Below are 18,386 nucleotides of genomic sequence, written 5' to 3'. Positions count from 1 at the left end.
GAGCTTCTGGAGCAATTACTCAAGGCTTAAGTCCACAACTAACATGAAAAATAATATAGATATAAGCCGATATCCCAAAGCTTTCCTTAAACGAAAGTCAGTTGGCTACAAACCAAAAAATCAAGAGTATTGAATAAACAAGAAATATATAACTTCTTATGAGAGGCTGAAGATAATATTTCTTCTTCAAGTGCCATCTCCGCGACGGAGGTCAGCAATCATCATAGCCATTCGGTCTTTAGAGACGGTTGCTCTGAAAAGTTCATTTGATGTACATCCGTACCATTCTCTCAGGTTGCGCAGCCACGATATTCTGCGTCTCCATATGCTTCTTTTTCCTTGAATCTTTCCCTGCATAATCAATTGGAGTAAGTTGTATCTCTCCACGTGTAATATGTCTGAGATATTCCAATTTTCTTGCTCTGGTGGTATTTAAGACTTCCATTTCTTTATTCATATTTCTCAGACCCTCTTTGTTTGTGACGTGTTCTGTCCACGATATTTTCATAATTCTTCTATACACCCACAACTTGAATAATTACAGTTTTTTCATTAATGTCACATTCATGGTCCAAGGTTTCATTCCATAACACAAACTCAAGAAAACGTAACACCTCACCATCCTAACTCTTAGCGCCAACTGTAAATCTCTTGTGCAGAGTTGACAAACTGTAGCTGTGGTTGTAGCGCCCACTATTGGAAAAAATAGTGTAGAAACATTCGAAATGATTTAGTGCTCTTTCTCATCTCTTCCTCCCTCTATCTCTTTCTTTCTCCCTTTCTATTTCGTTTTATCTTTTACTTTCTCCCTCTATATCTCTCTTTCTCACTCTCCCAGTATCTCTTTATCTGTCTTTATCACTCTCACTCTCTCAGAACCAAGTAAAATGTAATACCTTATTACCAATTAAACATGTTGCATCTATATATTGTGATATGAATAAAACAAATTGGAAAGTAAAATAACTAATTTTATTAAAAAAGTTTGTATATAAAAAGTGATAAAATGTGATAAATCTACTAATTATAAAAATCTACAATAGAACAATAGAACAAAACAATAGAACCTTCACCAAGAACTCGGTTCCGTTTTTGGTTATTCTTTTTTTAACTTAAGTTATAACGGCCAACTATCCATTAAGAATATTTGTTATAGGTAAAACTCGGCAGAATCTAAAAATGTTATACTTTTTCTTAGCACACACGAGATACAAAATCTGCTCGGCTGGCCCTCTAATTCACCAGAACTTAATACCATGGAAAATCTTTTAAAAGTTATTACGAGGACGTATTGTAAATATATATGATTTCTAGTTGACCTCAATCAGAGTCTCGCGTCAAAAGTCAAACTATACTAATAATAGCGATTTGTATATTAATACCTTCAAATCGAGGAGTATAGTAAAAATAGAAAATAAAGATGAGTATCTTAAAGGGATGAGACGGTAAGGTGTACAAAAGTATTTTGTTGTGAAGGACAGTGCCCTTGCACACAAATCGGATATGGCCATGCAAAGAATTCATGACTTAGAGTTCGATTTACTTGAACATCCCGTTCCTTACTTGATTTGGCTTCGTCTGACTGTTATGTTGCTCAACTGAAAAAAGTTTTAAGACTACAATCGGTGGCGCCTAAAATCCCGACAGCCAAAATCCCGACGGCCAAAACACCGCCACGGCAGAATCCCGACAGGCCAAAATCCCTACATGCAACAATCCTCGCATAAGCAAAAATCCCGACCACTACATTTTGAATATTTATTGTTTTCTTTTCAAATGCAATACCAAATCATATTATAGAGCATTGAAATTGAAAAATTAATTACTTATAATTATGGGTACTAATTATTATGTATTTTAAAAGAAAAAATTATTAGACTTCATTTTATAATATAAAAGCTATACTTACTGAAATAGGAGGTTGTAAGTGACATGATAATATCTATTATATGAAAGTAAACTTGAATTCAGGATTTGAAATTTCAGAAAATTTAGAAATTTTATTTAGAAAATTAGTTCATATTAAATGGTAAATACTTTTGTTTAGCAACAAAAAATAAAAAACAGATGGCCATAAACAAAAAACCAGAAATAAATGTACCTAATTATATGTTAAAAGGGAATTTATCAAACCTGTCCGGATTCTGGGGTGTCGGGATTTTGGCCTGTCGGGATTCTGGCGTGTCGGGATTCTGGCGTGTCGGGATTTTGGCCGTCGGGATTTTGGCCGTCGGGATTTTGGCTGTCGGGATTTTGGGGTAGACCCCTCTACAATAGTCTACAATTTTCATCCAACTAAGAGGTGATCCTGTACAGACAAATTGCAGGTCTTTGTTAACAAATGTCTACGAAGAATTGTCCGTATTTTCTGGCCAAACACCATCAGAAACGAAGATCTGCTACACCTGACCCAACAAAAGAGGGTAGAAAATGAAATAAAATCCAGAAAGGGGGGTGGATAGGTCACACAGTTCGAAAAGATAGTTCCAGTATTGCAAAAACTGCCTTAGAGTGGAATTCCCAAGGAAAAAGAAAAAGAGGTCGCCCAGCACAAACTTGGAGAAGATCCATCATGGACGAGATACGAAGTAAAGAACAATCTTGGAATGAGGTGAAAGCCCTAGCGCAAAATAGAATCCGATGGCGCGTTTTCACTGAAGCTCTATGCTCCACTTAATAGTTCAAGAACATTATATATGTATAAGAGGTCATGGGAGCTCTGGATGCCTAATATAGGATAATAAAAATTGTTTTAAAAAGAGTGATGCGTCAAATAAACGGAGACTATGCTGAATAATAAAATACTTTGACATTTCAATTTTGTTTCCTTCTGCGGCAGGGTACGAATTTTTCAATACATCCTGGTGTAAAAGAAATATCTTCGAAATTTTAATAAATGATTAACATCCGACAATAATAGGTTAGGCCTTTTCCTCATGTAACGGGCGCATGTGCAGCCGCCATGTTGAAACAATAGTTTTGTACGCATTTGTATAATCAATAAAATCATTTAATATTTTCAAGCTAAAAATAACAAATGTCATTTCTTTTGTGTTGTCTGTATTTTCTTTTATATAACTATTCTATCTTTAGTATGTTTTATTTTAATTATGTGTTCTCAGGTACTTTATTGTTTTTATATTACTAACCTAACATACTTGTTTACAACAAACAGTACGAAAAAAATGGCTGATACTGACGCATGTGACAAAAAATATTTTTGATGAAAAGGCCTATGAATTTCAAGTAGCCAAGAAAACTAAGAAAAAGTGTAAAACCATTTAAAGTGTATAATTTTTACTCTACAATTTCTTAACTTTATTGACTGTGATGATATAATATAATGTAAAAAAATATATATTTTTATATAAAGTTCTTAATTTCTTTCAATATATTTCTTAAGATTTGACAGCAAGCCAATGACTCGAAAATGTGAACCAAGTAGTAAATCACCCACCACAGTACCTACATAATTAATTAGATACAAAATTGATACAAATTTTATATAAAAAATTGATTTTGTGTGCGTAACGGACATTCAAAACCGCCGGTCGCTTCAAGCGATGTTTCTGAGAAATAACGCTCAATCATTGCGTTTATTCTACAGAAAAGTGCTAATAAACATTTTTGTTAAACATGATTTCAGCTAGGTACATTTCTTGTACATTTCTTACAATTAACCGTACATTTCTTCTTGCTGTCAGACATTAAGAAATGTGGCATTCACAAAAAGTTACATACTATCAGTCTAATAATATAATCTATGATATATGATCAAAGATTTTTATAAGCAAACTCTGTAACCACCAGTCTCACAATACAGGGTGATTGATTAGTAGGGTAAAGCTCAATAGCTCCGCTATAGTAATAGATAGCAATAAAAGTTAATAACAAAAATTTTAGCCACCTTTGAGCTTCACATTACAAAATTAGTTAGAATGTTACAGGGTGTTCGATAACACAGTGGCAGACCAAACTTATGTTTTTTACCAATTTTATATGAAAATCGTAACAAGTTCAACTCCCTGTATAAATAAAAATAAGCAAAACAACAATGGTTTATTAATGCCATATTTTTTAACGTATTGTCAAAATTTTCAAGAATGGTCGATATTGCTAATTTTCTTTATATCAAATACAGGGTGAGTCAAAACGCAAGTATGTACATTATTTTCTCAGTAATTTTAAATGGAACACCCTGTATTTTATATCACTATTGAAAAGTACCATTACCGTACTTTAATTTTTAGATAACATTCCCTATGTCTAAATTTATTTAGTTTTCGAGATATTTTCATTTTTCAATGGACCAGTAGCGTGGCCACCCAAATCACCAGAATTTAATAAACTGGACTGATTTTTTGGGGGTTACGTTAATAATGAAGTTTATAAAATACCTCCAACAACAAGGGATGAGATGAAAAAGTAGCTCATTCAATGATCGTTTTTAGGCGTACATAAATGTGTTAGGAGATAATTTTGAACACCTTATGTAATTAAATATTAAAAATATTTTATTAAAAGTAGCTTCTAATTTTTTCAAACATGTTTTTTGCAAAATGTATTACTGATAAATTATGTTTCGTTCTTTATTTGTTACATTGTTACATTTACATACAAAAGTAGTGTTTAATTTAGTGATAAATTTAAACACCTAAAATAATTTGCTCTGAAAAATGAAAATATCTCGAAAACTAATAAATTTGGGCATAGGGAATGTTATATAAAAATTAAAGTACGTTAATGTTACTTCTCAATAATGATATAAAATACAGGGTGTTCCATTTAACATTACTGAGAAAATAATGTACTTGCGTTTTGACTCACCCTGTATTTGATATAAAGAAAATTAGCAATATCAATAATTCTTAAAAATTTTGACAATAAATAAAAAAATATGGCATTCATAAACCATTGCTGTTGTGCTTATTTTTATTTATACAGGGAGTTGAACTTGTTACGATTTTCATACAAAATTGGTTATAACTTTGTAAATACCCTGTATAACATTACAAACCTTTATATTTTTGAAGTTATACTTTTTTACGCGCGATATGAGGGTGAATTTTTATATGTTAAACCCTACGATCCGGGCGCATGCGCATTATAACTTTGTTCTGATTGGATGTTCAAATGACATGTCAAAAATTATTCAATATGGCGGCTGTGGCACAGCTGTGGTTTCATAGAGAAATAAAAAGAATGTTGTTTTTATTTTTCTATGTGTGGTTTGATTATTTATGGTTGTTGCGTTTTGAAATTTGTGGGAAAAGAAACAACAAACAAAAGTTAGTTAATAGTTATACTGCCTTTTTAAATAGTTTTCATATATATTTTTGGACTTTTGGACAAGGAAAACTCATTCTAATTTGGTAAGTAGTTTTTATTATAATCATATTGTAATTATACATTTGGATTAGGTTGGAATAAATTTATTTTCTCAAGAATGGGGATTTTAGAGAGAAATCCGAGAAATTAGGTCCGATTTTTATTTTTAAATTATGATTTTTGGCGTAGATTTATTTATCTAGTAGGTATGTAATGCTTTGATTTACATACTTAATTTGATTACCAACAAAAGTTCTACCAATCTTCATCTAATATATTGTTTTCTTACTGCTTTGTCATATTTTAATATTTTCTTCCACAAAAATCAAACTACAAAATTTGATTAGGTAAATTCAGAACAACTGTCAAACAGTAAAACGTTCAGTTGCCCTCTTTTTCCACATGACAAATAATTTGTAATTGGATGAGTGAGTCTAGGCTTCGATTACGAATCAAAGCGTCCCCAAATTCGCGGGTTCGAATCCCGATGCAAGTTTTTATTTTTTTATTTGTTTATGCATTTTATGATTGTAAGTATATTTGTTACTTATATAATTTTTTTCAGAAAATGCGTATTTAAAATTTTTGCCAACAATTATTATCGTTCAGAAATCATTTTTTCTTTGTGGCATTTTTCAATGTGTTTGTGTGCGTTTTATTCTTTTATTTTTTAAAAATTTTGGTATTGTCTTAATAAAAATTTTTGGAAAGTAGTAAGTATTAAAATTCGTTTAATATTTAAATGAAATATAAATAAACGGTTTAAAGTATATTATATCAATTTCGTTAAAATCACATAATATGTAATAGAAGTATAACTTCTTACGTGCGTACAAAGTACACACACATTCTTTTTTGTGATGGAGAAGTTAACAGGATTTCGAATATAAAATAAAATATAGGGTGTTCCATTTAAAAAAACATAAGTTAGGTCTGCACTGTGTTATCGAACACCCTGTAACATTCTAACTAATTTTGTAATATGAAGCTCAAAGGTGGCTAAAATTTTTGTTATTAACTTTTATTGCTATCTATTACTATAGCGGAGCTATTGAGCTTTACCCTACTAATCAATCACCCTGTATAATTGAGATTCTTAACTTAGGTACTAATATATTTTTTTGTTGGTTTGGGAGTTTATCCCTTCGCCATTTTACTAATAATTAAAAACTTTACAAATTTCACCTAATAGGATTTGAACCTGAATCTTCCAGCAGAGCAAAGAAGAATTCTGTTCGCTTCACCACCAAGGCTTAATAAAAACTCTTAAGGGGAACGGGGCAAAATGCAAAATTTTGACGCATGTCAAAATTTTTAATGTGTTTTAAATGTATTCATTTTATTTAAATCCTAAGAAAATTAGTATAAATAAGTATTTTTGAAAAATTTAAACGCAGAATGAAAGACGATTTTATTACCGAGGGCCGAAAGTCTCTTTTGAATGAAATATTTGCAATTAAAATAGTCGAAGTGGTGAGACCGCTCCCGTCTGAAAAAAATTTCTGATTTGGTTTCTTTGTGGATTCATATTCAAAAATGTCCCCTTTAAACAAATCTGAAGGGTGCCGGGCGGAATTTTTGGGCAGAAATTGTTTAAACAATTTTTTTAAACAAATACAAAAGATCATGTTTTTTTGCTCTGGAACATATATTTTTAGATTTTTTGGGTTAATCTAAACAAGAAAGGTATCTTGTAATTTTTCTCAGAAATTGATAGTTTTGGAGTTAGAGGCGATTTAAAATCTGAAAAATGCGAAAATACACATTTGCGAGGCTTAAAAACTCATATTTAAATTATTATTTTTGAGGTTGCCAAATACTAAGATTGAAGATTGAACATTCAGCTTCAAGATTCTGAAGAGTGATTGCGTCTAACTTTAATTTATACCGTTGTTTTTTAATTGTTAAATATGCGTGTTTATTCGATTTTTTTGCCGGTGCGGCGCGCTCCATTTCAAAAATCTCCTATTTTCATCCGAAAATTTATTTTTCTAGATTCTTTAGGACATTCTAAATAAAATAAGTTTCGCGACATTTTTCCCAAAAGTTAATAGTTTTTAAGTTATAAGCGATTGAAAATCCGAAAAATGACAAAAAACGCATTTTCGGATTTTAAATCGCTTATAACTTTAAAACTATTAACTTTTGAGAAAAATGTCAAGAAACTTATTTTATTTAGAATGTCCTAAAGAATATAGAAAAAATATTTTTCGGAGGAAAATAGGAGATTTTTGAAACGGAGCGCGCCGCACCGGCATAAAAATCGGATAAACACGCATATTTAACAATTAAAAAACAACGGTATAAATTAAAGTTAGACGCGATCACTCTTCAGAATCTGGAAGATGAATACTTAGTCTTCCATTTAAGTATCTGGCAACCTCAAAAATACTAATATGAATATGAGTTTTTAAGTCTCGAAAATGCGTATTTTCGCATTTTTCAGATTTTAAATCGCCTATAACTCGAAAACTATCAATTTTTGAGAAAATTTACAAGATACCTTTCTTGTTCAGAATCACCGACAAAACTCAAAAATATATGTTCCGGAGCAAAAAAACGTGATCTTTTGTATTTGTTTAAAAAAATTGTTTAAACAATTTCTGCCCAAACATTCCGCCCGGCACCCTTCAGATTTGTTTAAAGGTGAGACTTTTGAATAGGAATCCACAAAGAAACCGAATCAGAAATTTTTCCAGACGGGAGCGGTCTCACCACATGGACTAAAAAGAACACTAAATTTTCTCTTATTTTCACCCCTGTAACTTAAATTACCCACATTAAAATGAACATTGTAAAAGTTTTCATGAATGTGAATGGGACATCAGTGATTCTCAGTTTGGGTTTAGGAACAATAGAAGCAATAGTAGCAACACAGGTGCTAATCCAAAATTGTTACGATCGGAGGAAGGACGTGTTTCTGCGCTTTTTAGATTACGAGAAAGCGTTTGATCGTGTCCAACATCACAAGTTAATGCAGATCCGCAAGAAGCTTGATATAGACCAAAAAGACATAAGATGCATTGAAACCTTGTACTGGTATCAGACAGCACAATTAAAAATAGACAATTATATATCCAAACCCATACATATAAGAAGGAGTGTTCGGCAGGGATGTGTGCTTTCCTCTTTTATTTAACATTTATTCGGAAGCCATATTTCAAGAATCTTTGGAAGATGCAGAGATGGGAATCAAAGTGAATGGGGTATTGATCAACAACATACGATATGCTGATGATGCTGTCTTAATTTGTGACAACATAGCAGATCTTCAACAACTTGTTACTATAATCGGAGAATACAGTAAGGACATCGGACAGGGAAGTAAAATGTCGCATTGAGCAAGCTCGACAAGCTTTCGTAAAATTCAGGAAGGTACTTACCTGTTCAGAGTTCCATCTTACACTGAGACTAAGGTTTACTAAATGCTATGTGTGGTCGGTGCTGCTATAATGGCATAGAGGGCTGGACACTCAAAACGAGGGATATAAACAGATTAGAAGCCTTCGAAATGTGGCTTTATCGCCGTATCCTAAAGATATCATGGACAGCGAAAGTCGCAAATGTAGATGTCCTTAAAAGAATCAACCAAGAGCGCCAACTTTTTGAAAACATCAAGAAAAGAAAAATGGCGTATTTAAGTCACATCATGCGAAACGAAAAATACCAGTTCCTTCAACTTATAATCCAGGGTAAAATTGAAGGCAAGAGAGGAATAGGACGCAAGAAAATGCCCTGGCTCCGAAATATAAGGCAATGGACAGGGATTAACGACATACAATCTCTGAAACACATTGCAAGAAACAGAGAGTTAATGGAAAATGTGATCACTAACATCCATTAGTGGATTTGCATCTGAAGAAGAAGAAAAGTTTCAGAGACTTTTGGCCCTCGGTAATAATGTAGTCTTTCATTCTGCGATTAAATTTTTCAGAAATTTTTATTAGTTTTCTCAGGATTCGAAAAAAATTAATACATTTAAAACACATTGAAAGTTTTGACATGCGTCAAAACTTTGTATTTTGCTCCGTTCTCCTCATTACATTCACTAATACAATGTAAAATTTATATAACACCTAAAAAAATACAAAACAAAAATTTTTGATTCGCTAGGGAACAATTTTCATATCTGTTGCATGAAATTTTGTAATTCATTTGAGGTATTTCGCAGTCAATATCAATTTAAATCTAGAATCGAAATTTTTCTAAAGGCTCTAGTTCCTTTTATAATTTGACATTTTATGTATATGCTCATTCCAAACACCAAACAAGAGAAGATGATGATTGCCAACCTTCAAAAGAAGACGGTATCTTAAGAAGAAGCAGCAATTTATAGGGATCATTCTGTTAAGCCATTATTTTGCAACAAAATTTTAACGGAGAAGCATTACTAGAATTATCAGAGGACACAGCTGATCCAATTTTGACAGGTATAATCGTGACAGGTATTTTCGTCCGCAAGGTGATATTTTAATTAACGGTTTTCTAGGCAATGAATTGTACGAAAAAGTTTTATTGGATGGCTCACATGAACCCAGATTTAACTCCACTGGACTTCTTCCTATCGGGTTATTTAAAAAGCAAGATTTATAATACCATTCTTGCTTCATGGAAGAACAAAGAAATTTTATTTAATGGCTAGCAAGACCCCCGATTTGACTCCCCTGGACTTCTGCCTGTGGAGTAATTTACAAAGAAAGATTTATACATTTGTAATACATAACATATATAATATATGTCCAATGTTGATTTTTCAGCTTGCAAAATTAAAATTATAAAATTATTATTTTATAAATTAATCAAAATAATAGAATATTAAAATATATAAAAATAATAAATAAATATTAATTAAATAATTTATATATAAATAAATATGTAATTATTATTGTATTTATATATTTATTATATAATTATTTAATTAAGTATATATAATTATTATATAATTATAAAAATTTATTATTTATCTAATTATCATTTTTTATTAGTTGATTTTTTTTGCAAAAAATAAATAAGACTTTGTTTACGAAAAATCTTTGAACTTACAGGAAAATAGTAATTTCATATTTTTTCAAATCACCAATCTCTAATAAATTACGAATAAGTGTTTGTATAAATGCAACATATTTTCTGTTCCCCAGTTTTACGTATCACAATGGAAGTTTTCTTAGTACTAAGTACATACCTGGTGTTCGCACTGTTCACGACACCATACATTAGACCCACCTCTGAAAATAATCAAATTTGAAGTCTGAAAATCTTTCATTCAGGACAAACGCACACGTCTAAAATATTGTCAGTCCGTTGATCATTTCTTTTTTAGATGTTTATAAAACATCTTTTATAAAAAATGATGATTTGTGCCCTACGGGACATCAAATTATGATTGGGGTATTCCCATATCGGCTCACTATAATTCATTAGGCCATGCATTAGGCCTTTATGATACCACAGGTACATTTTAAAAACCCCCCAGGTCGGCTCGAAAATTAACAGGTATGTATTAGTACCTCATTAGTAGGTTTAATAATAATTTTATCTTGGAATTATAGATTACGGAAAATTGTTTATTAACATAGAAAAACATCCTACCCTTAATACCCCTTTCTTGAATGTTGTACAGAAATTTTGGGTTCTTTGCGAATTTAAGAAACGGTTTTTATCTTGGTTGGAAATGTTGGCCGTGGAATCGATTTCGCTACTGATACATAGGATAGGATAAAGCTTGGTTAGATGTTTGAGACGTATTGACTGTTTGGGTATCTGCTAAGCCACTGCTCATGTAGTCAAAAGCAATTACGTTTGCATTTTGAAATTATACCTAATTTAGCTTCTATGTATAATTTTCTTTTGTGTTTAGTAACAATTAATATCCCATCAGCCGAGCTGGTATATTTTATATCGGGCAGTTTTAATCTTTCCGCCGACTTGGGACATTTTTAAAAGACCTACCTGTTTCTTGGGCCGAGATAGGCACTGCCCTTATGATTGTTCTGTTTGCTTCTGCATTATTTCTATGTGCTTTATGAGGTTCTGTGTATGGGAATGTTCATATTGTGTGGGTTGGCTTTCTGTAAACTTTGATTGCGTATCTTGTATCTTCTTTGGTGATTGGCACATCCAGAAAATGAAGTGAATTCTTTGTGGCTAATCCCATCTACATAAACACAATATTAAACTTAAACGTGCCACAAGAAAACAATTTCAGAACCTTATTAAACGATAAATTTGTTCCATCAATATGGGTTTGTGTCAATAAGGCTGGCTCAGTATATACGAGGTGTTAGTAAATAAGTATGAAAAACTTAAGGGCTAATTCCACATGAAAAAATAATGCCGGTTTGCTCTATAAACATATGTCCCCAAATGCTTCGTTTCCGAGATACCGGGTGTTGAAATTTTTATTTTAAAATGCGAATTTATTTATTTATTGCTCTAAGACCAGTTGAACTATGAAAATGAAAGTTGGTGAGTTTTAGGAGGTAGTTATTGTGCATTTTTTGACATACAATTAAGTATTTTGTATTCATCATTGGCGCGCATACGGGTAATAGTCTGAATTTTTTTTAAGAAAAAAACAGTACGCCACTGAGATATTTCAAATTAATAATTATTTTTAAATTCCACGTTTAATTGTTGATAAAAACCTATCTTGCCTTTTTTTCATATGGTGCATCGTTTTTATGCAGAAAAATAAGACATCTTGGCGCGTATTTTTCATTTCTTTTTGTTGTTTGTTTGGGTTTATATGACTGCGGACACTAAATCCATTCGCCATAAAATTTCTTATATAATAATATGTACTAAACTAGAACAATAACAGAAAATATTACTAATAAGATTTTAAGTAGGTGCAAAGCTGCAAGAAATGTTTAAAATGATCTCCTTTACAGGCAACAGAAGAATTTTATATTCATCATTATGAATTTTGAAATGAATATTCATCATTTATGAATAATGGTTTGAATTTTTTTAAGAAAAAAATAGTACGCCACTGAGATATGTCAAACTAAAAATAATTTTTAAATTCCTCGTTCAATTTACGACAAAAAATCTTTCTTGACTTTGTTTCATACGAGGCGCCGTTGTTATACAAAAAAAAAACAAAATATCTTAACGCTTACAAAGTATTTAAGCGTTGATTGATGAATATACCCCTCTATATTTATCAATCAACGATTTAAGGTAGTTTCCATATGCATAGAAGCTTAGTTCAAATACATTGTAAGTGTTAAGATGTTTTATTTTTTTTGCATAAAAACAGAGCCCCATATGAAAAAAAGGCAAGAAAGATTTTTTGTCGTAAATTGAACCAGTAATTCAAAAATGATTTTTAATTTGACATATCTCAGTGGCGTACTATTTTTTTCTTAAAAAAATTCAGACCATTACCCGTACGCGCGCCAATGATGAATAAAAACTTCTTCTGTAACCTCTAAAGGAGGTCAGTTTTAACAATTGTTGTAGCCCTGCACCTAGCTAAAATCTTATTAGTAATATTTTCTGTTATTGTTCTAATTTAGTATTATTGTATCGGATATTTCTTGATAATGTATTAAAAAATGAAAAATACGCGTTAAGATATTTTATTTTTCTGCGTAAAAACGGTGCACCATATGAAAAAATGCCAAGAAAGATTTTTTATGCTAAATTAGACGTGGAATTTAAAAATAATTTTAAATTTGAAATATCTCAGTGGCGTACTATTTTTTTCTTTAAAAAAATTCAGTCCATTACCCGTAGGCGCGCCAATGATAAATACAAAATTCTTAATTGTATGCCAAAAAATGGGCAATAACTACCTCCTAAAACTGACCAAATTTCAATTTCATAGCTCAACTGGTCTTAGAGCAATAAATAAATTGGCAGTTTAAAAAAAATTTTAACACCCCGTATCTCGGAAACAAAGCATTTGCAGACATATGTTTATAGAGCAAACTGGCATTATTTTTTCATGTAGAATTAGCCCTTAAATTTTTTCATACTTATTTACTAACACCCTGTATAAAAATAAGATTTATAAAGTACGGTCCTATCTATATCTAACTATTACCTTAACATTTTTTTCGTAGCTCTTACGAAAAATGAGTACCTAATTGGACTTTAAGTAATGCTCGCTTTAATGCTTTAATATATCGCTTTAATGCCGCACCCTGTATATACGTGTATTTTAAGACCTGTAAATATTTTTTCTACGGCCGTGCTAAAAGAGCCACTTTTACGCACGCATTTCGTTTCCGAAAGTTGCACTTTCCCGCACGGCATGCGGGAAAGTAAAATACCTGGTAATATGGCATTATAATACATTATAATACATGCAATAAACTAATATTTAGATATTATTTATTAATGTATTTCAAATTTATCTTATTGTGTTCATGTTTTAATGAAATTAGCGCGATAATTCGATGAAATAAAAGTATTTTGAGAGAATATTTAAAAGTCAGATCAGTAGACAATTACAATGGTTTTGACAGGAAAGAAATGGAAAGTTTGGTTTTGACAACGTTGTCAAAGAATTAATTTGTGTATTTTCACTTCTAAATAAAAATTGATGTAACTCTATTTTTTGTGGCTTTTTTCCAAACGTAAGGCCCTAGAAAAAATATTGTTCGTAACTCATGCGGAAAGTGTCTTCCCCGCACTCGACTGCTTGCCCGAACTCCGCTATCGCGTCGTTCGGGTCAACGGCAGTCTCGTGCGTGAAAGTATCACTTTCCGCACTAGTTAGGAAAATAACTATTACGCTTGAAGATCAACTATAATAGCACGAATGTGCAAATTTTCAGACTTCAAATCCGGATATGCTCATAGGTAGGTCCAATGTGTGACCTGCGTGATCAACGTCTTCAATACAAAGTAGTCAAACTACCAGCCTGAGATTGCTAGATTTCTTCATCGTCACTGTAAGATAAACTAATACTTTTATGTGCACCATTGCCCTTACTACCATTAGTAAGCTCGTTGTGGAACTTTATATGTTCTTCTAACTCCGATTTTGAGTTAAATACGTCAAAACAAATGTCACAAGATATGTCCTCTTCTTCAGTCTCCTCGATATTGTTAAAATTATCTTGAGCTGTGTCTACAGTCACAGGTTTTGTTTTGTGGCCTCGCAATGTGTGAAATTTGAACTTTATCATGTCTGGAAAGATAGCGAAACATTCAGGGCATTTGTATTGGTCCTTGATAGGTATGACGAGGTTGAACTTGTGTTGAAACATATGGACAATGAAGGCACTAGGAATATTGTAGTCCCGGTTGCAGTCAAGACAACTAAATCTACAGTTGTTTAAAGGATGCTTTTTTACTTCCTCAGCAGAGTCAAAACGAACATTACATTGACTACAACGATACAAATGTTTTTGCTGTTCTGCGTGAATAGTCTTCTCCGTAGTGTCTGTACTAGTATCTTCAATTTTTTTAGGCACCTTTAATTGGTCACTAAATTGACCATTATGTTTCTGTTTTAAATCTATTCGCACTAGGGAAATTTTTAAACGTTTGTTAAAGCCGTATTTTTTTAGTAAACTTCTTTCCTGTTTTTGCTTACTGGTTTGTCTGCGAGAATGACGTAATGACTTCTTCTTACTGAAAAAAGTAGTTTTAGTAATCGACTCTGTAATAAAAAATATTAAGAGAATGTTAAAGGATGAACTTACCAAAAAGAAAAGCAGAAGTCCTTCTTCTTGAGCCTTAAGTAATCCAACTTCAATTCAATCCAGTGTTTTCTATTTTGCACCACTTGCTTTCTCATTAGCCCATCTCAATTGTGGCCTTCCTTTCTAACCATGGTCTCCATTGTTGTATTTCGTGGTTCCATCTTTTATCCTTCAGTCGGGCATAGTGTCCTGCGAAGCTCCATTTTAATTTGGCAGCATGGTCTCCTGCGTCTTTTACTTTGGTTTTGCTTCCAATCCATTTGTTTTTTATCCATAATGTCTCCCTCCGAGCATCGGCGTTATCTAACTGCCCCATGAACTACCTGGGCCAATTAATCCCAAGTACCTGCTGCACCATCGCCGAGAAAGTTGGGGATTAAGTCTTAATGACAGGAAATTCCAAATTTGATTATAGTTGAAAGTAATAATATAAATATTTTCAGTTATTCACTTCAGTTGCAAGTATTACAGTATAGTGTCCGGTTTTGTCCGTTAGTGTTGAACTTTTAAATGGCGAATCCAACAACTATGTTTAGTCAAAGGAGAGAAGTTTTATTAATAATTAATGAATATAAATATTCAAAGGCCCATGTCTCCAAAGATGGAAAATTTAGATGGCGATGCATCAAAAAAGGGTGTCAACAAAAAGTGTACACAAAGGAAGGTGATGAAAATTACGTGATTCTTGAAAAAGCACCGGTGGAGCATAATTATGCTCCAGATATCCACGTTGACCGGCAAATTTTTCGTAATTCTACAAAGAGGAAATATGTAGAAGATATATGTGAAAGACCTTTAAAGATTCTCCACAAGGAATTGAGGAAGGAAAATTTCAGTAATTTACCGCTGACGACGAAAGACATTTCTTGCGTTCGAAGAAATATCTATGCTGCAAGACGAAAATGCACACCATCATTGCCCAAGTCACAGGAAGAAGTTCTACAAGTGTTAGTGAACTTAAATTTAAAAACAAATACAGGTGAAAACTTTTTATTATCTACCAAAAATAATTCCGCAATGTTTAGTTGTTTCACAAATCTTTACTTTTTGTGTAATGTACATAGATTCTTTGTAAGTAGATGGAAGTTTTCAATACTGTTCTAAATATTTTTGTCAGATGTTTACTATGTATACATGGCTACAAAACTGGTTTTTATGTTCCTCTAGTATTTTGTTTGTTACCAAATAAATTACAGCAATCGTACAAAAGTACTTTTGATACATTAATAACAATATGTACAGATTTGAATTTAAATTTCAAACCGAAGCGAATAATTTCTGATTTTGAAATAGCAATTCAAAATGCAGCCAAGTTAGTGTGGCCCGACATTACTATTTTTTTGTTGCAAATTTCATTTAACACAAAATTTGTACCGAAAAATTCAAAATTTAGGTTTGTCCTCGGAATATAAAAATCAAACTGGTATTGGAAAATATTTAAAATTGTTTTTCGGCAATCCTTATTTAGATCCAAATGATGTTGGTGACTTGGGTCCCGGTGAATTCGTAACTATTTTAATCCCCCATCCTAATTACAGGCCAATTGGTAACTCTGACTCAGGTAATTTTTCGGTAACCGATCAACTACCGGTGAATTCGTAACTAAATAAAGGTATAATCTTTTAGACTTGAAATAAACATATGGAAAATCTCTTTGCTTTTAAATTATCAGATGGATTTAAATAATTTATCATTGCTAAACATCTAAAAAATATGAAATTTGCAATTACTTGATAAAAACCAAGCTCGTGTAGAGCTATACTTGATGGAAATAATATTTATAACACGTGTTAATGAAACACTATAATATTGTTTCAATTATTTTATTAAGATATTTCAATTTTTGCTATTTTTATAGGTACATATAGTACAAATATAATGTTTTTAAGCAAACCAAGAAACATTCGGTTTAGATTTAAGGTATTAGATTTAATCAATGGTTTCGAATTCACTTGAAGAAAGTTTCGGGTTGGCAGGTCAGGTAAAAAAAAGTTACGAATTGGCCGGTGTACATTTTGATTTGAAAATTGTTGTCATTAAAAGTTACGAGTTGGCGCGTGCCCGGTGACTTTTTTCTGATGAACTTTTTAATATTATGGCAGAAGATGACAAAGTTTTGCAATTTTGTGATTACCTAGTTGATAATTATTTAACGGAAGATTCAACATTTCCACCTTACATGTGGGCTTCAAATTTATCATCTCTTATATTGACTACAAACGAATGTGAATCATTTCACTCGAAATTTAACGAATGTTTTTATAAATCACATCCTGGCATATTTTAGTTTACAGACATTTTGTTAAATTTTCAAGCAGAAGTATATGTGAAAATTAGAAAGAAAAGTTGATTTTATTGAAAATAGGCTAAGGGCCGGTTGTTCGAACGCTAATCAACAATGATCATTATCAAATAATTAATTACTGTCAATGTCAATTGTTAAAATATAATTAATTACAATTCTGAGACTATAATCAATTAATATAACAATAATTATTAACATAATTAATAATAAATCTCATAATTGTAATTAATTATGTTTTCAGCAACCCAAACAAAGTTGACATTGACAGTTTTGGTGACAGTAATTAAATATTTAATAATGATCATTGTTGATTAGCGTTCGAACAACCGGCCCTAAATGAATATTACCTTAATCAAAACATTACTAAATTAGACTTCATTAAGTAAGTTTGCAATTATTATCCAGCTTTTTATCGCTCTGGAAAAATTTCAGTAAAGATACAAAGAGCGATGGAAAGCAGAAGTCCTACGAAAGTTATTTTACAAGTGGTTTAGAAGCGATTTGGTAATTTTGCCACTGGTGTTCAATGATTACTACACACTTATTTTTGAATATAGGCACAGGTGACAAGAACTGAGTTGCTTAGCAAATGAGAGGCAGTCGTAATATCTTTTTCTTCTTCTTCTTCTTCGACCTTTTCGCATTATGAGTTCAGTGTTTTCGTCCTACACAGTACTTCATTCTCCCAATCACCTTCTCTGAGGTTTTTATCTATCTTAGCATTCCCTACATACGTTTTCCATCTTGCAGCAAGTCTTCCTCTCAGTCTTCTTCCTGGCTGATCCCAGTTCAATATTGACAAATGACATTACTGATACTATAACATTTAGAAATTTGTCTGAACCAAATATATCAACATTGCAAACAAGGTTGAATCTTGAGGATTTTAGGGGTGTTTATGAAAATCTCGACAATATTGATTCTGCTTATACTGATTTTGTAAATATTCTATTATATCATATTGAAATATGTTGTCCTATGGTTGTAAAAAAATTAGGTCAAAATAATAATAATAACTGGATCTCTAAAGAAATCTTGAAGATGGGAGTTGATTTAAAAAACCTTTTCTGGTTGACAAAAAATTCGACAGACCC

The 18,386-nt window shown here is 31.8% G+C and overlaps 1 protein-coding gene across 2 annotated transcripts in view; it reads right to left on the bottom strand.

Moving 5' to 3' along the window:
* Positions 1-18,386, bottom strand: part of LOC114325046 (uncharacterized) — a 196,771-nt gene that overhangs the window by 33,426 nt on the left and 144,959 nt on the right. The window lies entirely within an intron of this gene.

The sequence above is a fragment of the Diabrotica virgifera genome, chromosome 9 (assembly GCF_917563875.1).
Source record: "Diabrotica virgifera virgifera chromosome 9, PGI_DIABVI_V3a".
NCBI classification, from domain to species: domain Eukaryota; kingdom Metazoa; phylum Arthropoda; class Insecta; order Coleoptera; family Chrysomelidae; genus Diabrotica; species Diabrotica virgifera.
The sequence above is the reverse complement of the archived record's forward strand: the minus strand, read 5'-3'. Positions and strand labels throughout refer to the sequence as shown.